This window comes from Hyla sarda, unplaced genomic scaffold (genome assembly GCF_029499605.1).
Source record: "Hyla sarda isolate aHylSar1 unplaced genomic scaffold, aHylSar1.hap1 scaffold_1700, whole genome shotgun sequence".
NCBI classification, from domain to species: domain Eukaryota; kingdom Metazoa; phylum Chordata; class Amphibia; order Anura; family Hylidae; genus Hyla; species Hyla sarda.
The window spans coordinates 4,021-28,245 of record NW_026608340.1 but is presented as its reverse complement, the minus strand read 5'-3'; the positions used below and the strand labels follow the sequence as shown (position 1 = coordinate 28,245).

At 43.4% G+C, this 24,225-nt stretch overlaps 14 pseudogenes; all 14 read left to right on the top strand.

Annotated features, from left to right (window-relative positions):
• The first annotated feature begins 1,376 nt into the window (after window positions 1–1,376).
• LOC130312025 (U2 spliceosomal RNA) lies at window positions 1,377–1,640 on the top strand (annotated as a pseudogene).
• Window positions 1,641–3,115: 1,475 nt separating this feature from the next.
• Window positions 3,116–3,379, top strand: LOC130312024 (U2 spliceosomal RNA; annotated as a pseudogene).
• A 1,471-nt stretch (window positions 3,380–4,850) lies between these two features.
• On the top strand, window positions 4,851–5,116 carry LOC130312043 (U2 spliceosomal RNA; annotated as a pseudogene).
• Window positions 5,117–6,600: 1,484 nt separating this feature from the next.
• Window positions 6,601–6,864, top strand: LOC130312023 (U2 spliceosomal RNA; annotated as a pseudogene).
• Window positions 6,865–8,334: 1,470 nt separating this feature from the next.
• On the top strand, window positions 8,335–8,598 carry LOC130312021 (U2 spliceosomal RNA; annotated as a pseudogene).
• A 1,467-nt stretch (window positions 8,599–10,065) lies between these two features.
• On the top strand, window positions 10,066–10,329 carry LOC130312020 (U2 spliceosomal RNA; annotated as a pseudogene).
• Window positions 10,330–11,799: 1,470 nt separating this feature from the next.
• LOC130312019 (U2 spliceosomal RNA) lies at window positions 11,800–12,063 on the top strand (annotated as a pseudogene).
• A 1,483-nt stretch (window positions 12,064–13,546) lies between these two features.
• Window positions 13,547–13,810, top strand: LOC130312018 (U2 spliceosomal RNA; annotated as a pseudogene).
• A 1,463-nt stretch (window positions 13,811–15,273) lies between these two features.
• On the top strand, window positions 15,274–15,537 carry LOC130312017 (U2 spliceosomal RNA; annotated as a pseudogene).
• Window positions 15,538–17,011: 1,474 nt separating this feature from the next.
• LOC130312016 (U2 spliceosomal RNA) lies at window positions 17,012–17,275 on the top strand (annotated as a pseudogene).
• Window positions 17,276–18,746: 1,471 nt separating this feature from the next.
• Window positions 18,747–19,010, top strand: LOC130312050 (U2 spliceosomal RNA; annotated as a pseudogene).
• Window positions 19,011–20,495: 1,485 nt separating this feature from the next.
• On the top strand, window positions 20,496–20,759 carry LOC130312015 (U2 spliceosomal RNA; annotated as a pseudogene).
• Window positions 20,760–22,226: 1,467 nt separating this feature from the next.
• On the top strand, window positions 22,227–22,491 carry LOC130312049 (U2 spliceosomal RNA; annotated as a pseudogene).
• A 1,470-nt stretch (window positions 22,492–23,961) lies between these two features.
• On the top strand, window positions 23,962–24,225 carry LOC130312014 (U2 spliceosomal RNA; annotated as a pseudogene).

Genomic DNA, 24,225 nt, shown 5'->3' with positions numbered 1-24,225 from the left:
TTCATTTAGCGTTTTAATGACCATGTTTGCACACTGATTGGTGTAAAAAAATAAAATAAAACTAAATAATAATAATCTAGCACACCTGTGCAGGTTTGACATGACATGACAGGTAGCTGTCTTGTGGGTGGTGCTGAATCCTGTTAAATGACATGAGGGTCTCATGCCTATACACAAGGGTGTGTCATTGCTGTTGCTTGACCATGCATTGGTTTCTGTGGTCAGTGAATGATAAAAACAAAATTTACCATCCATTGATGGATGGGAAATCCGCCATGAGGCATTTGTTTTTAGAAACTGCTGCTCACAACCAATGTTGCAATGGAGTGTCTCCATCTGCTGGTGGTATTGGAAAGGCATTAGTGCTATGACAGGGTCTGAAGAAGAAGAAGAAGAAGAAGAAGAAGAAGAAGAAGAAGACGGAAAAAAATATATATAAAAAGAAAAAGAGAGAGAGAGAGAGAGACTGACTTAGTGAGCGAGTGAGTGAGAGAGTGAGAGTGAGTGAGAGTGAATGAGTGAGTGAGTGATTGAGTGAGTGAGTGAGTGAGTGAGTGAGAACAAATGAGTTAAAGCAAGTGAGTGAGAGAGATCGAATGAATGAAAGTCTGAATGACAGAAAGAAAAAAGGATGAAGAAAGAAGCATGAAGAAAAAAAAATGTATATGGAGTTGCTGACATGAGTGCAATCTACAAAGCCGTTGAGGCTGATCCTCATGGGAGGATTATTGCACCAGGACCCTTAGCACTTTTAAAATGCCATTCAATGCCACGGGCTAGATGTAAACTGCAGATGACCATGTTGTGGTAGTTACCATGGATACCCAAGTGATGTGTGAGCTAACACATAGGCCCAACAGATTCCAAGAAGGCCAGAATCACCAGCGGCACCACCATCGATTGTCAGGTCACCCGGATTCAGCAAATACCAGAGTCCAAAATGATGCAGGTTTATACTGTTAATTTTCAGTTTATCGTTACAGTTGGTGTTATTCCATGTCGGAAGGGACGCAGCTACAGCCAGTGGGGTAACTAGAGACAGGCAGGCAGCTATGTGCAACAAAGGTAGGCGTGTTGTTTTCATATGCAGATCTGAAATATTGTCTTATATGCAAGAGGAGGAGTGATGGGGGTTCAGGCAAAAGCCAGGCTATGGATTGCATTGCTAAATGCTCCATCAGAGTGCAATGGTCGCCTGTCCTTTTTTTAAGTGATGATGTGGGTTTAGCCTGTGCTGTATGTATGTATGGGTGGCTGACTGCCACCCACCCAGAAAGTGTATGGGAGGCTGGTTGGCTGCCAGCCTTCCTTCCATTCCTATGAGTAATGTGAGTGCTCATGAAGGGGACATGGTTGGGTCCACCCCTTTCCCGGTTATCCCCTCTAGGCCTTTTGGCTTAGATCAAGTGTAAAAAAAGAAAGGATCTTGCGACAGATCGCATCCTGAGGCACGTTTTTTTTTGTGTGAATACTTGCACTTGGGTGACTTGTGAGCACATACTGATACATACGTTCCCTATCTGGGGACCATAAATTAAATGGATTTTTGAGAAAGGGAGCTGATTTGGAAGCTTGCTTCTGTCGCCCTATGCATTGACCCGATGTGGCAGTATCTTCGGGTAGTGAACAGTGCACCACCCCATTCCAGTGTTAAACAAGAAAGATTCTCATTTAATCCTCCGTGGGTGAGAATTTGAGTTTGAGAATTGGAGACCAAAATGATGAGTTGCACTGACTGGTTTATGAACGTCTATTCATTTAGCGTTTTAATGACCATGTTTGCACACTGATTGGTGTAAAAAAATAAAATAAAACTAAATAATAATAATCTAGCACACCTGTGCAGGTTTGACATGACATGACAGGTAGCTGTCTTGTGGGTGGTGCTGAATCCTGTTAAATGACATGAGGGTCTCATGCCTATACACAAGGGTGTGTCATTGCTGTTGCTTGACCATGCATTGGTTTCTGTGGTCAGTGAATGATAAAAACAAAATTTACCATCCATTGATGGATGGGAAATCCGCCATGAGGCATTTGTTTTTAGAAACTGCTGCTCACAACCAATGTTGCAATGGAGTGTCTCCATCTGCTGGTGGTATTGGAAAGGCATTAGTGCTATGACAGGGTCTGAAGAAGAAGAAGAAGAAGAAGAAGAAGACGGAAAAAAATATATATAAAAAGAAAAAGAGAGAGAGAGAGAGAGAGACTGACTTAGTGAGCGAGTGAGTGAGAGATTGAGAGTGAGTGAGAGTGAATGAGTGAGTGAGTGATTGAGTGAGTGAGTGAGTGAGTGAGAACAAATGAGTTAAAGCAAGTGAGTGAGAGAGATCGAATGAATGAAAGTCTGAATGACAGAAAGAAAAAAGGATGAAGAAAGAAGCATGAAGAAAAAAAAATGTATATGGAGTTGCTGACATGAGTGCAATCTACAAAGCCGTTGAGGCTGATCCTCATGGGAGGATTATTGCACCAGGACCCTTAGCACTTTTAAAATGCCATTCAATGCCACGGGCTAGATGTAAACTGCAGATGACCATGTTGTGGTAGTTACCATGGATACCCAAGTGATGTGTGAGCTAACACATAGGCCCAACAGATTCCAAGAAGGCCAGAATCACCAGCGGCACCACCATCGATTGTCAGGTCACCCGGATTCAGCAAATACCAGAGTCCAAAATGATGCAGGTTTATACTGTTAATTTTCAGTTTATCGTTACAGTTGGTGTTATTCCATGTCGGAAGGGACGCAGCTACAGCCAGTGGGGTAACTAGAGACAGGCAGGCAGCTATGTGCAACAAAGGTAGGCGTGTTGTTTTCATATGCAGATCTGAAATATTGTCTTATATGCAAGAGGAGGAGTGATGGGGGTTCAGGCAAAAGCCAGGCTATGGATTGCATTGCTAAATGCTCCATCAGAGTGCAATGGTCGCCTGTCCTTTTTTTAAGTGATGATGTGGGTTTAGCCTGTGCTGTATGTATGTATGGGTGGCTGACTGCCACCCACCCAGAAAGTGTATGGGAGGCTGGTTGGCTGCCAGCCTTCCTTCCATTCCTATGAGTAATGTGAGTGCTCATGAAGGGGACATGGTTGGGTCCACCCCTTTCCCGGTTATCCCCTCTAGGCCTTTTGGCTTAGATCAAGTGTAAAAAAAGAAAGGATCTTGCGACAGATCGCATCCTGAGGCACGTTTTTTTTTGTGTGAATACTTGCACTTGGGTGACTTGTGAGCACATACTGATACATACGTTCCCTATCTGGGGACCATAAATTAAATGGATTTTTGAGAAAGGGAGCTGATTTGGAAGCTTGCTTCTGTCGCCCTATGCATTGACCCGATGTGGCAGTATCTTCGGGTAGTGAACAGTGCACCACCCCATTCCAGTGTTAAACAAGAAAGATTCTCATTTAATCCTCCGTGGGTGAGAATTTGAGTTTGAGAATTGGAGACCAAAATGATGAGTTGCACTGACTGGTTTATGAACGTCTATTCATTTAGCGTTTTAATGACCATGTTTGCACACTGATTGGTGTAAAAAAATAAAATAAAACTAAATAATAATAATCTAGCACACCTGTGCAGGTTTGACATGACATGACAGGTAGCTGTCTTGTGGGTGGTGCTGAATCCTGTTAAATGACATGAGGGTCTCATGCCTATACACAAGGGTGTGTCATTGCTGTTGCTTGACCATGCATTGGTTTCTGTGGTCAGTGAATGATAAAAACAAAATTTACCATCCATTGATGGATGGGAAATCCGCCATGAGGCATTTGTTTTTAGAAACTGCTGCTCACAACCAATGTTGCAATGGAGTGTCTCCATCTGCTGGTGGTATTGGAAAGGCATTAGTGCTATGACAGGGTCTGAAGAAGAAGAAGAAGAAGAAGACGGAAAAAAATATATATAAAAAGAAAAAGAGAGAGAGAGAGAGAGACTGACTTAGTGAGCGAGTGAGTGAGAGAGTGAGAGTGAGTGAGAGTGAATGAGTGAGTGAGTGATTGAGTGAGTGAGTGAGTGAGTGAGTGAGAACAAATGAGTTAAAGCAAGTGAGTGAGAGAGATCGAATGAATGAAAGTCTGAATGACAGAAAGAAAAAAGGATGAAGAAAGAAGCATGAAGAAAAAAAAATGTATATGGAGTTGCTGACATGAGTGCAATCTACAAAGCCGTTGAGGCTGATCCTCATGGGAGGATTATTGCACCAGGACCCTTAGCACTTTTAAAATGCCATTCAATGCCACGGGCTAGATGTAAACTGCAGATGACCATGTTGTGGTAGTTACCATGGATACCCAAGTGATGTGTGAGCTAACACATAGGCCCAACAGATTCCAAGAAGGCCAGAATCACCAGCGGCACCACCATCGATTGTCAGGTCACCCGGATTCAGCAAATACCAGAGTCCAAAATGATGCAGGTTTATACTGTTAATTTTCAGTTTATCGTTACAGTTGGTGTTATTCCATGTCGGAAGGGACGCAGCTACAGCCAGTGGGGTAACTAGAGACAGGCAGGCAGCTATGTGCAACAAAGGTAGGCGTGTTGTTTTCATATGCAGATCTGAAATATTGTCTTATATGCAAGAGGAGGAGTGATGGGGGTTCAGGCAAAAGCCAGGCTATGGATTGCATTGCTAAATGCTCCATCAGAGTGCAATGGTCGCCTGTCCTTTTTTTAAGTGATGATGTGGGTTTAGCCTGTGCTGTATGTATGTATGGGTGGCTGACTGCCACCCACCCAGAAAGTGTATGGGAGGCTGGTTGGCTGCCAGCCTTCCTTCCATTCCTATGAGTAATGTGAGTGCTCATGAAGGGGACATGGTTGGGTCCACCCCTTTCCCGGTTATCCCCTCTAGGCCTTTTGGCTTAGATCAAGTGTAAAAAAAGAAAGGATCTTGCGACAGATCGCATCCTGAGGCACGTTTTTTTTTTTGTGTGAATACTTGCACTTGGGTGACTTGTGAGCACATACTGATACATACGTTCCCTATCTGGGGACCATAAATTAAATGGATTTTTGAGAAAGGGAGCTGATTTGGAAGCTTGCTTCTGTCGCCCTATGCATTGACCCGATGTGGCAGTATCTTCGGGTAGTGAACAGTGCACCACCCCATTCCAGTGTTAAACAAGAAAGATTCTCATTTAATCCTCCGTGGGTGAGAATTTGAGTTTGAGAATTGGAGACCAAAATGATGAGTTGCACTGACTGGTTTATGAACGTCTATTCATTTAGCGTTTTAATGACCATGTTTGCACACTGATTGGTGTAAAAAAATAAAATAAAACTAAATAATAATAATCTAGCACACCTGTGCAGGTTTGACATGACATGACAGGTAGCTGTCTTGTGGGTGGTGCTGAATCCTGTTAAATGACATGAGGGTCTCATGCCTATACACAAGGGTGTGTCATTGCTGTTGCTTGACCATGCATTGGTTTCTGTGGTCAGTGAATGATAAAAACAAAATTTACCATCCATTGATGGATGGGAAATCCGCCATGAGGCATTTGTTTTTAGAAACTGCTGCTCACAACCAATGTTGCAATGGAGTGTCTCCATCTGCTGGTGGTATTGGAAAGGCATTAGTGCTATGACAGGGTCTGAAGAAGAAGAAGAAGAAGAAGAAGAAGAAGACGGAAAAAAATATATATAAAAAGAAAAAGAGAGAGAGAGAGAGAGACTGACTTAGTGAGCGAGTGAGTGAGAGAGTGAGAGTGAGTGAGAGTGAATGAGTGAGTGAGTGATTGAGTGAGTGAGTGAGTGAGTGAGTGAGTGAGAACAAATGAGTTAAAGCAAGTGAGTGAGAGAGATCGAATGAATGAAAGTCTGAATGACAGAAAGAAAAAAGGATGAAGAAAGAAGCATGAAGAAAAAAAAATGTATATGGAGTTGCTGACATGAGTGCAATCTACAAAGCCGTTGAGGCTGATCCTCATGGGAGGATTATTGCACCAGGACCCTTAGCACTTTTAAAATGCCATTCAATGCCACGGGCTAGATGTAAACTGCAGATGACCATGTTGTGGTAGTTACCATGGATACCCAAGTGATGTGTGAGCTAACACATAGGCCCAACAGATTCCAAGAAAGCCAGAATCACCAGCGGCACCACCATCGATTGTCAGGTCACCCGGATTCAGCAAATACCAGAGTCCAAAATGATGCAGGTTTATACTGTTAATTTTCAGTTTATCGTTACAGTTGGTGTTATTCCATGTCGGAAGGGACGCAGCTACAGCCAGTGGGGTAACTAGAGACAGGCAGGCAGCTATGTGCAACAAAGGTAGGCGTGTTGTTTTCATATGCAGATCTGAAATATTGTCTTATATGCAAGAGGAGGGGTGATGGGGGTTCAGGCAAAAGCCAGGCTATGGATTGCATTGCTAAATGCTCCATCAGAGTGCAATGGTCGCCTGTCCTTTTTTTAAGTGATGATGTGGGTTTAGCCTGTGCTGTATGTATGTATGGGTGGCTGACTGCCACCCACCCAGAAAGTGTATGGGAGGCTGGTTGGCTGCCAGCCTTCCTTCCATTCCTATGAGTAATGTGAGTGCTCATGAAGGGGACATGGTTGGGTCCACCCCTTTCCCGGTTATCCCCTCTAGGCCTTTTGGCTTAGATCAAGTGTAAAAAAAGAAAGGATCTTGCGACAGATCGCATCCTGAGGCACGTTTTTTTTTGTGTGAATACTTGCACTTGGGTGACTTGTGAGCACATACTGATACATACGTTCCCTATCTGGGGACCATAAATTAAATGGATTTTTGAGAAAGGGAGCTGATTTGGAAGCTTGCTTCTGTCGCCCTATGCATTGACCCGATGTGGCAGTATCTTCGGGTAGTGAACAGTGCACCACCCCATTCCAGTGTTAAACAAGAAAGATTCTCATTTAATCCTCCGTGGGTGAGAATTTGAGTTTGAGAATTGGAGACCAAAATGATGAGTTGCACTGACTGGTTTATGAACGTCTATTCATTTAGCGTTTTAATGACCATGTTTGCACACTGATTGGTGTAAAAAAATAAAATAAAACTAAATAATAATAATCTAGCACACCTGTGCAGGTTTGACATGACATGACAGGTAGCTGTCTTGTGGGTGGTGCTGAATCCTGTTAAATGACATGAGGGTCTCATGCCTATACACAAGGGTGTGTCATTGCTGTTGCTTGACCATGCATTGGTTTCTGTGGTCAGTGAATGATAAAAACAAAATTTACCATCCATTGATGGATGGGAAATCCGCCATGAGGCATTTGTTTTTAGAAACTGCTGCTCACAACCAATGTTGCAATGGAGTGTCTCCATCTGCTGGTGGTATTGGAAAGGCATTAGTGCTATGACAGGGTCTGAAGAAGAAGAAGAAGAAGAAGAAGACGGAAAAAAATATATATAAAAAGAAAAAGAGAGAGAGAGAGAGAGACTGACTTAGTGAGCGAGTGAGTGAGAGAGTGAGAGTGAGTGAGAGTGAATGAGTGAGTGAGTGATTGAGTGAGTGAGTGAGTGAGTGAGAACAAATGAGTTAAAGCAAGAGAGTGAGAGAGATCGAATGAATGAAAGTCTGAATGACAGAAAGAAAAAAGGATGAAGAAAGAAGCATGAAGAAAAAAAAATGTATATGGAGTTGCTGACATGAGTGCAATCTACAAAGCCGTTGAGGCTGATCCTCATGGGAGGATTATTGCACCAGGACCCTTAGCACTTTTAAAATGCCATTCAATGCCACGGGCTAGATGTAAACTGCAGATGACCATGTTGTGGTAGTTACCATGGATACCCAAGTGATGTGTGAGCTAACACATAGGCCCAACAGATTCCAAGAAGGCCAGAATCACCAGCGGCACCACCATCGATTGTCAGGTCACCCGGATTCAGCAAATACCAGAGTCCAAAATGATGCAGGTTTATACTGTTAATTTTCAGTTTATCGTTACAGTTGGTGTTATTCCATGTCGGAAGGGACGCAGCTACAGCCAGTGGGGTAACTAGAGACAGGCAGGCAGCTATGTGCAACAAAGGTAGGCGTGTTGTTTTCATATGCAGATCTGAAATATTGTCTTATATGCAAGAGGAGGAGTGATGGGGGTTCAGGCAAAAGCCAGGCTATGGATTGCATTGCTAAATGCTCCATCAGAGTGCAATGGTCGCCTGTCCTTTTTTTAAGTGATGATGTGGGTTTAGCCTGTGCTGTATGTATGTATGGGTGGCTGACTGCCACCCACCCAGAAAGTGTATGGGAGGCTGGTTGGCTGCCAGCCTTCCTTCCATTCCTATGAGTAATGTGAGTGCTCATGAAGGGGACATGGTTGGGTCCACCCCTTTCCCGGTTATCCCCTCTAGGCCTTTTGGCTTAGATCAAGTGTAAAAAAAGAAAGGATCTTGCGACAGATCGCATCCTGAGGCACGTTTTTTTTTGTGTGAATACTTGCACTTGGGTGACTTGTGAGCACATACTGATACATACGTTCCCTATCTGGGGACCATAAATTAAATGGATTTTTGAGAAAGGGAGCTGATTTGGAAGCTTGCTTCTGTCGCCCTATGCATTGACCCGATGTGGCAGTATCTTCGGGTAGTGAACAGTGCACCACCCCATTCCAGTGTTAAACAAGAAAGATTCTCATTTAATCCTCCGTGGGTGAGAATTTGAGTTTGAGAATTGGAGACCAAAATGATGAGTTGCACTGACTGGTTTATGAACGTCTATTCATTTAGCGTTTTAATGACCATGTTTGCACACTGATTGGTGTAAAAAAATAAAATAAAACTAAATAATAATAATCTAGCACACCTGTGCAGGTTTGACATGACATGACAGGTAGCTGTCTTGTGGGTGGTGCTGAATCCTGTTAAATGACATGAGGGTCTCATGCCTATACACAAGGGTGTGTCATTGCTGTTGCTTGACCATGCATTGGTTTCTGTGGTCAGTGAATGATAAAAACAAAATTTACCATCCATTGATGGATGGGAAATCCGCCATGAGGCATTTGTTTTTAGAAACTGCTGCTCACAACCAATGTTGCAATGGAGTGTCTCCATCTGCTGGTGGTATTGGAAAGGCATTAGTGCTATGACAGGGTCTGAAGAAGAAGAAGAAGAAGAAGACGGAAAAAAATATATATAAAAAGAAAAAGAGAGAGAGAGAGAGAGACTGACTTAGTGAGCGAGTGAGTGAGAGAGTGAGAGTGAGTGAGAGTGAATGAGTGAGTGAGTGATTGAGTGAGTGAGTGAGTGAGTGAGAACAAATGAGTTAAAGCAAGTGAGTGAGAGAGATCGAATGAATGAAAGTCTGAATGACAGAAAGAAAAAAGGATGAAGAAAGAAGCATGAAGAAAAAAAAATGTATATGGAGTTGCTGACATGAGTGCAATCTACAAAGCCGTTGAGGCTGATCCTCATGGGAGGATTATTGCACCAGGACCCTTAGCACTTTTAAAATGCCATTCAATGCCACGGGCTAGATGTAAACTGCAGATGACCATGTTGTGGTAGTTACCATGGATACCCAAGTGATGTGTGAGCTAACACATAGGCCCAACAGATTCCAAGAAGGCCAGAATCACCAGCGGCACCACCATCGATTGTCAGGTCACCCGGATTCAGCAAATACCAGAGTCCAAAATGATGCAGGTTTATACTGTTAATTTTCAGTTTATCGTTACAGTTGGTGTTATTCCATGTCGGAAGGGACGCAGCTACAGCCAGTGGGGTAACTAGAGACAGGCAGGCAGCTATGTGCAACAAAGGTAGGCGTGTTGTTTTCATATGCAGATCTGAAATATTGTCTTATATGCAAGAGGAGGGGTGATGGGGGTTCAGGCAAAAGCCAGGCTATGGATTGCATTGCTAAATGCTCCATCAGAGTGCAATGGTCGCCTGTCCTTTTTTTAAGTGATGATGTGGGTTTAGCCTGTGCTGTATGTATGTATGGGTGGCTGACTGCCACCCACCCAGAAAGTGTATGGGAGGCTGGTTGGCTGCCAGCCTTCCTTCCATTCCTATGAGTAATGTGAGTGCTCATGAAGGGGACATGGTTGGGTCCACCCCTTTCCCGGTTATCCCCTCTAGGCCTTTTGGCTTAGATCAAGTGTAAAAAAAGAAAGGATCTTGCGACAGATCGCATCCTGAGGCACGTTTTTTTTTGTGTGAATACTTGCACTTGGGTGACTTGTGAGCACATACTGATACATACGTTCCCTATCTGGGGACCATAAATTAAATGGATTTTTGAGAAAGGGAGCTGATTTGGAAGCTTGCTTCTGTCGCCCTATGCATTGACCCGATGTGGCAGTATCTTCGGGTAGTGAACAGTGCACCACCCCATTCCAGTGTTAAACAAGAAAGATTCTCATTTAATCCTCCGTGGGTGAGAATTTGAGTTTGAGAATTGGAGACCAAAATGATGAGTTGCACTGACTGGTTTATGAACGTCTATTCATTTAGCGTTTTAATGACCATGTTTGCACACTGATTGGTGTAAAAAAATAAAATAAAACTAAATAATAATAATCTAGCACACCTGTGCAGGTTTGACATGACATGACAGGTAGCTGTCTTGTGGGTGGTGCTGAATCCTGTTAAATGACATGAGGGTCTCATGCCTATACACAAGGGTGTGTCATTGCTGTTGCTTGACCATGCATTGGTTTCTGTGGTCAGTGAATGATAAAAACAAAATTTACCATCCATTGATGGATGGGAAATCCGCCATGAGGCATTTGTTTTTAGAAACTGCTGCTCACAACCAATGTTGCAATGGAGTGTCTCCATCTGCTGGTGGTATTGGAAAGGCATTAGTGCTATGACAGGGTCTGAAGAAGAAGAAGAAGAAGAAGAAGACGGAAAAAAATATATATAAAAAGAAAAAGAGAGAGAGAGAGAGAGACTGACTTAGTGAGCGAGTGAGTGAGAGAGTGAGAGTGAGTGAGAGTGAATGAGTGAGTGAGTGATTGAGTGAGTGAGTGAGTGAGTGAGAACAAATGAGTTAAAGCAAGAGAGTGAGAGAGATCGAATGAATGAAAGTCTGAATGACAGAAAGAAAAAAGGATGAAGAAAGAAGCATGAAGAAAAAAAAATGTATATGGAGTTGCTGACATGAGTGCAATCTACAAAGCCGTTGAGGCTGATCCTCATGGGAGGATTATTGCACCAGGACCCTTAGCACTTTTAAAATGCCATTCAATGCCACGGGCTAGATGTAAACTGCAGATGACCATGTTGTGGTAGTTACCATGGATACCCAAGTGATGTGTGAGCTAACACATAGGCCCAACAGATTCCAAGAAGGCCAGAATCACCAGCGGCACCACCATCGATTGTCAGGTCACCCGGATTCAGCAAATACCAGAGTCCAAAATGATGCAGGTTTATACTGTTAATTTTCAGTTTATCGTTACAGTTGGTGTTATTCCATGTCGGAAGGGACGCAGCTACAGCCAGTGGGGTAACTAGAGACAGGCAGGCAGCTATGTGCAACAAAGGTAGGCGTGTTGTTTTCATATGCAGATCTGAAATATTGTCTTATATGCAAGAGGAGGAGTGATGGGGGTTCAGGCAAAAGCCAGGCTATGGATTGCATTGCTAAATGCTCCATCAGAGTGCAATGGTCGCCTGTCCTTTTTTTAAGTGATGATGTGGGTTTAGCCTGTGCTGTATGTATGTATGGGTGGCTGACTGCCACCCACCCAGAAAGTGTATGGGAGGCTGGTTGGCTGCCAGCCTTCCTTCCATTCCTATGAGTAATGTGAGTGCTCATGAAGGGGACATGGTTGGGTCCACCCCTTTCCCGGTTATCCCCTCTAGGCCTTTTGGCTTAGATCAAGTGTAAAAAAAGAAAGGATCTTGCGACAGATCGCATCCTGAGGCACGTTTTTTTTTGTGTGAATACTTGCACTTGGGTGACTTGTGAGCACATACTGATACATACGTTCCCTATCTGGGGACCATAAATTAAATGGATTTTTGAGAAAGGGAGCTGATTTGGAAGCTTGCTTCTGTCGCCCTATGCATTGACCCGATGTGGCAGTATCTTCGGGTAGTGAACAGTGCACCACCCCATTCCAGTGTTAAACAAGAAAGATTCTCATTTAATCCTCCGTGGGTGAGAATTTGAGTTTGAGAATTGGAGACCAAAATGATGAGTTGCACTGACTGGTTTATGAACGTCTATTCATTTAGCGTTTTAATGACCATGTTTGCACACTGATTGGTGTAAAAAAATAAAATAAAACTAAATAATAATAATCTAGCACACCTGTGCAGGTTTGACATGACATGACAGGTAGCTGTCTTGTGGGTGGTGCTGAATCCTGTTAAATGACATGAGGGTCTCATGCCTATACACAAGGGTGTGTCATTGCTGTTGCTTGACCATGCATTGGTTTCTGTGGTCAGTGAATGATAAAAACAAAATTTACCATCCATTGATGGATGGGAAATCCGCCATGAGGCATTTGTTTTTAGAAACTGCTGCTCACAACCAATGTTGCAATGGAGTGTCTCCATCTGCTGGTGGTATTGGAAAGGCATTAGTGTTATGACAGGGTCTGAAGAAGAAGAAGAAGAAGAAGAAGAAGAAGAAGACGGAAAAAAATATATATAAAAAGAAAAAGAGAGAGAGAGAGAGAGACTGACTTAGTGAGCGAGTGAGTGAGAGAGTGAGAGTGAGTGAGAGTGAATGAGTGAGTGAGTGATTGAGTGAGTGAGTGAGTGAGTGAGTGAGAACAAATGAGTTAAAGCAAGTGAGTGAGAGAGATCGAATGAATGAAAGTCTGAATGACAGAAAGAAAAAAGGATGAAGAAAGAAGCATGAAGAAAAAAAAATGTATATGGAGTTGCTGACATGAGTGCAATCTACAAAGCCGTTGAGGCTGATCCTCATGGGAGGATTATTGCACCAGGACCCTTAGCACTTTTAAAATGCCATTCAATGCCACGGGCTAGATGTAAACTGCAGATGACCATGTTGTGGTAGTTACCATGGATACCCAAGTGATGTGTGAGCTAACACATAGGCCCAACAGATTCCAAGAAGGCCAGAATCACCAGCGGCACCACCATCGATTGTCAGGTCACCCGGATTCAGCAAATACCAGAGTCCAAAATGATGCAGGTTTATACTGTTAATTTTCAGTTTATCGTTACAGTTGGTGTTATTCCATGTCGGAAGGGACGCAGCTACAGCCAGTGGGGTAACTAGAGACAGGCAGGCAGCTATGTGCAACAAAGGTAGGCGTGTTGTTTTCATATGCAGATCTGAAATATTGTCTTATATGCAAGAGGAGGAGTGATGGGGGTTCAGGCAAAAGCCAGGCTATGGATTGCATTGCTAAATGCTCCATCAGAGTGCAATGGTCGCCTGTCCTTTTTTTAAGTGATGATGTGGGTTTAGCCTGTGCTGTATGTATGTATGGGTGGCTGACTGCCACCCACCCAGAAAGTGTATGGGAGGCTGGTTGGCTGCCAGCCTTCCTTCCATTCCTATGAGTAATGTGAGTGCTCATGAAGGGGACATGGTTGGGTCCACCCCTTTCCCGGTTATCCCCTCTAGGCCTTTTGGCTTAGATCAAGTGTAAAAAAAGAAAGGATCTTGCGACAGATCGCATCCTGAGGCACGTTTTTTTTTGTGTGAATACTTGCACTTGGGTGACTTGTGAGCACATACTGATACATACGTTCCCTATCTGGGGACCATAAATTAAATGGATTTTTGAGAAAGGGAGCTGATTTGGAAGCTTGCTTCTGTCGCCCTATGCATTGACCCGATGTGGCAGTATCTTCGGGTAGTGAACAGTGCACCACCCCATTCCAGTGTTAAACAAGAAAGATTCTCATTTAATCCTCCGTGGGTGAGAATTTGAGTTTGAGAATTGGAGACCAAAATGATGAGTTGCACTGACTGGTTTATGAACGTCTATTCATTTAGCGTTTTAATGACCATGTTTGCACACTGATTGGTGTAAAAAAATAAAATAAAACTAAATAATAATAATCTAGCACACCTGTGCAGGTTTGACATGACATGACAGGTAGCTGTCTTGTGGGTGGTGCTGAATCCTGTTAAATGACATGAGGGTCTCATGCCTATACACAAGGGTGTGTCATTGCTGTTGCTTGACCATGCATTGGTTTCTGTGGTCAGTGAATGATAAAAACAAAATTTACCATCCATTGATGGATGGGAAATCCGCCATGAGGCATTTGTTTTTAGAAACTGCTGCTCACAACCAATGTTGCAATGGAGTGTCTCCATCTGCTGGTGGTATTGGAAAGGCATTAGTGCTATGACAGGGTCTGAAGAAGAAGAAGAAGAAGAAGACGGAAAAAAATATATATAAAAAGAAAAAGAGAGAGAGAGAGAGAGACTGACTTAGTGAGCGAGTGAGTGAGAGAGTGAGAGTGAGTGAGAGTGAATGAGTGAGTGAGTGATTGAGTGAGTGAGTGAGTGAGAACAAATGAGTTAAAGCAAGTGAGTGAGAGAGATCGAATGAATGAAAGTCTGAATGACAGAAAGAAAAAAGGATGAAGAAAGAAGCATGAAGAAAAAAAAATGTATATGGAGTTGCTGACATGAGTGCAATCTACAAAGCCGTTGAGGCTGATCCTCATGGGAGGATTATTGCACCAGGACCCTTAGCACTTTTAAAATGCCATTCAATGCCACGGGCTAGATGTAAACTGCAGATGACCATGTTGTGGTAGTTACCATGGATACCCAAGTGATGTGTGAGCTAACACATAGGCCCAACAGATTCCAAGAAGGCCAGAATCACCAGCGGCACCACCATCGATTGTCAGGTCACCCGGATTCAGCAAATACCAGAGTCCAAAATGATGCAGGTTTATACTGTTAATTTTCAGTTTATCGTTACAGTTGGTGTTATTCCATGTCGGAAGGGACGCAGCTACAGCCAGTGGGGTAACTAGAGACAGGCAGGCAGCTATGTGCAACAAAGGTAGGCGTGTTGTTTTCATATGCAGATCTGAAATATTGTCTTATATGCAAGAGGAGGAGTGATGGGGGTTCAGGCAAAAGCCAGGCTATGGATTGCATTGCTAAATGCTCCATCAGAGTGCAATGGTCGCCTGTCCTTTTTTTAAGTGATGATGTGGGTTTAGCCTGTGCTGTATGTATGTATGGGTGGCTGACTGCCACCCACCCAGAAAGTGTATGGGAGGCTGGTTGGCTGCCAGCCTTCCTTCCATTCCTATGAGTAATGTGAGTGCTCATGAAGGGGACATGGTTGGGTCCACCCCTTTCCCGGTTATCCCCTCTAGGCCTTTTGGCTTAGATCAAGTGTAAAAAAAGAAAGGATCTTGCGACAGATCGCATCCTGAGGCACGTTTTTTTTTGTGTGAATACTTGCACTTGGGTGACTTGTGAGCACATACTGATACATACGTTCCCTATCTGGGGACCATAAATTAAATGGATTTTTGAGAAAGGGAGCTGATTTGGAAGCTTGCTTCTGTCGCCCTATGCATTGACCCGATGTGGCAGTATCTTCGGGTAGTGAACAGTGCACCACCCCATTCCAGTGTTAAACAAGAAAGATTCTCATTTAATCCTCCGTGGGTGAGAATTTGAGTTTGAGAATTGGAGACCAAAATGATGAGTTGCACTGACTGGTTTATGAACGTCTATTCATTTAGCGTTTTAATGACCATGTTTGCACACTGATTGGTGTAAAAAAATAAAATAAAACTAAATAATAATAATCTAGCACACCTGTGCAGGTTTGACATGACATGACAGGTAGCTGTCTTGTGGGTGGTGCTGAATCCTGTTAAATGACATGAGGGTCTCATGCCTATACACAAGGGTGTGTCATTGCTGTTGCTTGACCATGCATTGGTTTCTGTGGTCAGTGAATGATAAAAACAAAATTTACCATCCATTGATGGATGGGAAATCCGCCATGAGGCATTTGTTTTTAGAAACTGCTGCTCACAACCAATGTTGCAATGGAGTGTCTCCATCTGCTGGTGGTATTGGAAAGGCATTAGTGCTATGACAGGGTCTGAAGAAGAAGAAGAAGAAGAAGAAGAAGAAGACGGAAAAAAATATATATAAAAAGAAAAAGAGAGAGAGAGAGAGACTGACTTAGTGAGCGAGTGAGTGAGAGAGTGAGAGTGAGTGAGAGTGAATGAGTGAGTGAGTGATTGAGTGAGTGAGTGAGTGAGTGAGAACAAATGAGTTAAAGCAAGTGAGTGAGAGAGATCGAATGAATGAAAGTCTGAATGACAGAAAGAAAAAAGGATGAAGAAAGAAGCATGAAGAAAAAAAAATGTATATGGAGTTGCTGACATGAGTGCAATCTACAAAGCCGTTGAGGCTGATCCTCATGGGAGGATTATTGCACCAGGACCCTTAGCACTTTTAAAATGCCATTCAATGCCACGGGCTAGATGTAAACTGCAGATGACCATGTTGTGGTAGTTACCATGGATACCCAAGTGATGTGTGAGCTAACACATAGGCCCAACAGATTCCAAGAAGGCCAGAATCACCAGCGGCACCACCATCGATTGTCAGGTCACCCGGATTCAGCAAATACCAGAGTCCAAAATGATGCAGGTTTATACTGTTAATTTTCAGTTTATCGTTACAGTTGGTGTTATTCCATGTCGGAAGGGACGCAGCTACAGCCAGTGGGGTAACTAGAGACAGGCAGGCAGCTATGTGCAACAAAGGTAGGCGTGTTGTTTTCATATGCAGATCTGAAATATTGTCTTATATGCAAGAGGAGGAGTGATGGGGGTTCAGGCAAAAGCCAGGCTATGGATTGCATTGCTAAATGCTCCATCAGAGTGCAATGGTCGCCTGTCCTTTTTTTAAGTGATGATGTGGGTTTAGCCTGTGCTGTATGTATGTATGGGTGGCTGACTGCCACCCACCCAGAAAGTGTATGGGAGGCTGGTTGGCTGCCAGCCTTCCTTCCATTCCTATGAGTAATGTGAGTGCTCATGAAGGGGACATGGTTGGGTCCACCCCTTTCCCGGTTATCCCCTCTAGGCCTTTTGGCTTAGATCAAGTGTAAAAAAAGAAAGGATCTTGCGACAGATCGCATCCTGAGGCACGTTTTTTTTTGTGTGAATACTTGCACTTGGGTGACTTGTGAGCACATACTGATACATACGTTCCCTATCTGGGGACCATAAATTAAATGGATTTTTGAGAAAGGGAGCTGATTTGGAAGCTTGCTTCTGTCGCCCTATGCATTGACCCGATGTGGCAGTATCTTCGGGTAGTGAACAGTGCACCACCCCATTCCAGTGTTAAACAAGAAAGATTCTCATTTAATCCTCCGTGGGTGAGAATTTGAGTTTGAGAATTGGAGACCAAAATGATGAGTTGCACTGACTGGTTTATGAACGTCTATTCATTTAGCGTTTTAATGACCATGTTTGCACACTGATTGGTGTAAAAAAATAAAATAAAACTAAATAATAATAATCTAGCACACCTGTGCAGGTTTGACATGACATGACAGGTAGCTGTCTTGTGGGTGGTGCTGAATCCTGTTAAATGACATGAGGGTCTCATGCCTATACACAAGGGTGTGTCATTGCTGTTGCTTGACCATGCATTGGTTTCTGTGGTCAGTGAATGATAAAAACAAAATTTACCATCCATTGATGGATGGGAAATCCGCCATGAGGCATTTGTTTTTAGAAACTGCTGCTCACAACCAATGTTGCAATGGAGTGTCTCCATCTGCTGGTGGTATTGGAAAGGCATTAGTGCTATGACAGGGTCTGAAGAAGAAGAAGAAGAAGAAGAAGAAGAAGAAGAAGAAGACGGAAAAAAATATATATAAAAAGAAAAAGAGAGAGAGAGAGAGACTGACTTAGTGAGCGAGTGAGTGAGAGAGTGAGAGTGAGTGAGAGTGAATGAGTGAGTGAGTGATTGAGTGAGTGAGAACAAATGAGTTAAAGCAAGTGAGTGAGAGAGATCGAATGAATGAAAGTCTGAATGACAGAAAGAAAAAAGGATGAAGAAAGAAGCATGAAGAAAAAAAAATGTATATGGAGTTGCTGACATGAGTGCAATCTACAAAGCCGTTGAGGCTGATCCTCATGGGAGGATTATTGCACCAGGACCCTTAGCACTTTTAAAATGCCATTCAATGCCACGGGCTAGATGTAAACTGCAGATGACCATGTTGTGGTAGTTACCATGGATACCCAAGTGATGTGTGAGCTAACACATAGGCCCAACAGATTCCAAGAAGGCCAGAATCACCAGCGGCACCACCATCGATTGTCAGGTCACCCGGATTCAGCAAATACCAGAGTCCAAAATGATGCAGGTTTATACTGTTAATTTTCAGTTTATCGTTACAGTTGGTGTTATTCCATGTCGGAAGGGACGCAGCTACAGCCAGTGGGGTAACTAGAGACAGGCAGGCAGCTATGTGCAACAAAGGTAGGCGTGTTGTTTTCATATGCAGATCTGAAATATTGTCTTATATGCAAGAGGAGGAGTGATGGGGGTTCAGGCAAAAGCCAGGCTATGGATTGCATTGCTAAATGCTCCATCAGAGTGCAATGGTCGCCTGTCCTTTTTTTAAGTGATGATGTGGGTTTAGCCTGTGCTGTATGTATGTATGGGTGGCTGACTGCCACCCACCCAGAAAGTGTATGGGAGGCTGGTTGGCTGCCAGCCTTCCTTCCATTCCTATGAGTAATGTGAGTGCTCATGAAGGGGACATGGTTGGGTCCACCCCTTTCCCGGTTATCCCCTCTAGGCCTTTTGGCTTAGATCAAGTGTAAAAAAAGAAAGGATCTTGCGACAGATCGCATCCTGAGGCACGTTTTTTTTTGTGTGAATACTTGCACTTGGGTGACTTGTGAGCACATACTGATACATACGTTCCCTATCTGGGGACCATAAATTAAATGGATTTTTGAGAAAGGGAGCTGATTTGGAAGCTTGCTTCTGTCGCCCTATGCATTGACCCGATGTGGCAGTATCTTTGGGTAGTGAACAGTGCACCACCCCATTCCAGTGTTAAACAAGAAAGATTCTCATTTAATCCTCCGTGGGTGAGAATTTGAGTTTGAGAATTGGAGACCAAAATGATGAGTTGCACTGACTGGTTTATGAACGTCTATTCATTTAGCGTTTTAATGACCATGTTTGCACACTGATTGGTGTAAAAAAATAAAATAAAACTAAATAATAATAATCTAGCACACCTGTGCAGGTTTGACATGACATGACAGGTAGCTGTCTTGTGGGTGGTGCTGAATCCTGTTAAATGACATGAGGGTCTCATGCCTATACACAAGGGTGTGTCATTGCTGTTGCTTGACCATGCATTGGTTTCTGTGGTCAGTGAATGATAAAAACAAAATTTACCATCCATTGATGGATGGGAAATCCGCCATGAGGCATTTGTTTTTAGAAACTGCTGCTCACAACCAATGTTGCAATGGAGTGTCTCCATCTGCTGGTGGTATTGGAAAGGCATTAGTGCTATGACAGGGTCTGAAGAAGAAGAAGAAGAAGAAGAAGAAGAAGAAGAAGAAGACGGAAAAAAATATATATAAAAAGAAAAAGAGAGAGAGAGAGAGAGACTGACTTAGTGAGCGAGTGAGTGAGAGAGTGAGAGTGAGTGAGAGTGAATGAGTGAGTGAGTGATTGAGTGAGTGAGTGAGTGAGTGAGAACAAATGAGTTAAAGCAAGTGAGTGAGAGAGATCGAATGAATGAAAGTCTGAATGACAGAAAGAAAAAAGGATGAAGAAAGAAGCATGAAGAAAAAAAAATGTATATGGAGTTGCTGACATTAGTGCAATCTACAAAGCCGTTGAGGCTGATCCTCATGGGAGGATTATTGCACCAGGACCCTTAGCACTTTTAAAATGCCATTCAATGCCACGGGCTAGATGTAAACTGCAGATGACCATGTTGTGGTAGTTACCATGGATACCCAAGTGATGTGTGAGCTAACACATAGGCCCAACAGATTCCAAGAAGGCCAGAATCACCAGCGGCACCACCATCGATTGTCAGGTCACCCGGATTCAGCAAATACCAGAGTCCAAAATGATGCAGGTTTATACTGTTAATTTTCAGTTTATCGTTACAGTTGGTGTTATTCCATGTCGGAAGGGACGCAGCTACAGCCAGTGGGGTAACTAGAGACAGGCAGGCAGCTATGTGCAACAAAGGTAGGCGTGTTGTTTTCATATGCAGATCTGAAATATTGTCTTATATGCAAGAGGAGGAGTGATGGGGGTTCAGGCAAAAGCCAGGCTATGGATTGCATTGCTAAATGCTCCATCAGAGTGCAATGGTCGCCTGTCCTTTTTTTAAGTGATGATGTGGGTTTAGCCTGTGCTGTATGTATGTATGGGTGGCTGACTGCCACCCACCCAGAAAGTGTATGGGAGGCTGGTTGGCTGCCAGCCTTCCTTCCATTCCTATGAGTAATGTGAGTGCTCATGAAGGGGACATGGTTGGGTCCACCCCTTTCCCGGTTATCCCCTCTAGGCCTTTTGGCTTAGATCAAGTGTAAAAAAAGAAAGGATCTTGCGACAGATCGCATCCTGAGGCACGTTTTTTTTTGTGTGAATACTTGCACTTGGGTGACTTGTGAGCACATACTGATACATACGTTCCCTATCTGGGGACCATAAATTAAATGGATTTTTGAGAAAGGGAGCTGATTTGGAAGCTTGCTTCTGTCGCCCTATGCATTGACCCGATGTGGCAGTATCTTCGGGTAGTGAACAGTGCACCACCCCATTCCAGTGTTAAACAAGAAAGATTCTCATTTAATCCTCCGTGGGTGAGAATTTGAGTTTGAGAATTGGAGACCAAAATGATGAGTTGCACTGACTGGTTTATGAACGTCTATTCATTTAGCGTTTTAATGACCATGTTTGCACACTGATTGGTGTAAAAAAATAAAATAAAACTAAATAATAATAATCTAGCACACCTGTGCAGGTTTGACATGACATGACAGGTAGCTGTCTTGTGGGTGGTGCTGAATCCTGTTAAATGACATGAGGGTCTCATGCCTATACACAAGGGTGTGTCATTGCTGTTGCTTGACCATGCATTGGTTTCTGTGGTCAGTGAATGATAAAAACAAAATTTACCATCCATTGATGGATGGGAAATCCGCCATGAGGCATTTGTTTTTAGAAACTGCTGCTCACAACCAATGTTGCAATGGAGTGTCTCCATCTGCTGGTGGTATTGGAAAGGCATTAGTGCTATGACAGGGTCTGAAGAAGAAGAAGAAGAAGAAGAAGAAGAAGACGGAAAAAATATATATAAAAAGAAAAAGAGAGAGAGAGAGAGAGACTGACTTAGTGAGCGAGTGAGTGAGAGTGAGTGAGAGTGAATGAGTGAGTGAGTGATTGAGTGAGTGAGTGAGTGAGTGAGAACAAATGAGTTAAAGCAAGTGAGTGAGAGAGATCGAATGAATGAAAGTCTGAATGACAGAAAGAAAAAAGGATGAAGAAAGAAGCATGAAGAAAAAAAAATGTATATGGAGTTGCTGACATGAGTGCAATCTACAAAGCCGTTGAGGCTGATCCTCATGGGAGGATTATTGCACCAGGACCCTTAGCACTTTTAAAATGCCATTCAATGCCACGGGCTAGATGTAAACTGCAGATGACCATGTTGTGGTAGTTACCATGGATACCCAAGTGATGTGTGAGCTAACACATAGGCCCAACAGATTCCAAGAAGGCCAGAATCACCAGCGGCACCACCATCGATTGTCAGGTCACCCGGATTCAGCAAATACCAGAGTCCAAAATGATGCAGGTTTATACTGTTAATTTTCAGTTTATCGTTACAGTTGGTGTTATTCCATGTCGGAAGGGACGCAGCTACAGCCAGTGGGGTAACTAGAGACAGGCAGGCAGCTATGTGCAACAAAGGTAGGCGTGTTGTTTTCATATGCAGATCTGAAATATTGTCTTATATGCAAGAGGAGGAGTGATGGGGGTTCAGGCAAAAGCCAGGCTATGGATTGCATTGCTAAATGCTCCATCAGAGTGCAATGGTCGCCTGTCCTTTTTTTAAGTGATGATGTGGGTTTAGCCTGTGCTGTATGTATGTATGGGTGGCTGACTGCCACCCACCCAGAAAGTGTATGGGAGGCTGGTTGGCTGCCAGCCTTCCTTCCATTCCTATGAGTAATGTGAGTGCTCATGAAGGGGACATGGTTGGGTCCACCCCTTTCCCGGTTATCCCCTCTAGGCCTTTTGGCTTAGATCAAGTGTAAAAAAAGAAAGGATCTTGCGACAGATCGCATCCTGAGGCACGTTTTTTTTTTGTGTGAATACTTGCACTTGGGTGACTTGTGAGCACATACTGATACATACATTCCCTATCTGGGGACCATAAATTAAATGGATTTTTGAGAAAGGGAGCTGATTTGGAAGCTTGCTTCTGTCGCCCTATGCATTGACCCGATGTGGCAGTATCTTCGGGTAGTGAACAGTGCACCACCCCATTCCAGTGTTAAACAAGAAAGATTCTCATTTAATCCTCCGTGGGTGAGAATTTGAGTTTGAGAATTGGAGACCAAAATGATGAGTTGCACTGACTGGTTTATGAACGTCTATTCATTTAGCGTTTTAATGACCATGTTTGCACACTGATTGGTGTAAAAAAATAAAATAAAACTAAATAATAATAATCTAGCACACCTGTGCAGGTTTGACATGACATGACAGGTAGCTGTCTTGTGGGTGGTGCTGAATCCTGTTAAATGACATGAGGGTCTCATGCCTATACACAAGGGTGTGTCATTGCTGTTGCTTGACCATGCATTGGTTTCTGTGGTCAGTGAATGATAAAAACAAAATTTACCATCCATTGATGGATGGGAAATCCGCCATGAGGCATTTGTTTTTAGAAACTGCTGCTCACAACCAATGTTGCAATGGAGTGTCTCCATCTGCTGGTGGTATTGGAAAGGCATTAGTGCTATGACAGGGTCTGAAGAAGAAGAAGAAGAAGAAGAAGACGGAAAAAAATATATATAAAAAGAAAAAGAGAGAGAGAGAGAGAGACTGACTTAGTGAGCGAGTGAGTGAGAGAGTGAGAGTGAGTGAGAGTGAATGAGTGAGTGAGTGATTGAGTGAGTGAGTGAGTGAGTGAGAACAAATGAGTTAAAGCAAGTGAGTGAGAGAGATCGAATGAATGAAAGTCTGAATGACAGAAAGAAAAAAGGATGAAGAAAGAAGCATGAAGAAAAAAAAATGTATATGGAGTTGCTGACATGAGTGCAATCTACAAAGCCGTTGAGGCTGATCCTCATGGGAGGATTATTGCACCAGGACCCTTAGCACTTTTAAAATGCCATTCAATGCCACGGGCTAGATGTAAACTGCAGATGACCATGTTGTGGTAGTTACCATGGATACCCAAGTGATGTGTGAGCTAACACATAGGCCCAACAGATTCCAAGAAGGCCAGAATCACCAGCGGCACCACCATCGATTGTCAGGTCACCCGGATTCAGCAAATACCAGAGTCCAAAATGATGCAGGTTTATACTGTTAATTTTCAGTTTATCGTTACAGTTGGTGTTATTCCATGTCGGAAGGGACGCAGCTACAGCCAGTGGGGTAACTAGAGACAGGCAGGCAGCTATGTGCAACAAAGGTAGGCGTGTTGTTTTCATATGCAGATCTGAAATATTGTCTTATATGCAAGAGGAGGAGTGATGGGGGTTCAGGCAAAAGCCAGGCTATGGATTGCATTGCTAAATGCTCCATCAGAGTGCAATGGTCGCCTGTCCTTTTTTTAAGTGATGATGTGGGTTTAGCCTGTGCTGTATGTATGTATGGGTGGCTGACTGCCACCCACCCAGAAAGTGTATGGGAGGCTGGTTGGCTGCCAGCCTTCCTTCCATTCCTATGAGTAATGTGAGTGCTCATGAAGGGGACATGGTTGGGTCCACCCCTTTCCCGGTTATCCCCTCTAGGCCTTTTGGCTTAGATCAAGTGTAAAAAAAGAAAGGATCTTGCGACAGATCGCATCCTGAGGCACGTTTTTTTTTGTGTGAATACTTGCACTTGGGTGACTTGTGAGCACATACTGATACATACGTTCCCTATCTGGGGACCATAAATTAAATGGATTTTTGAGAAAGGGAGCTGATTTGGAAGCTTGCTTCTGTCGCCCTATGCATTGACCCGATGTGGCAGTATCTTCGGGTAGTGAACAGTGCACCACCC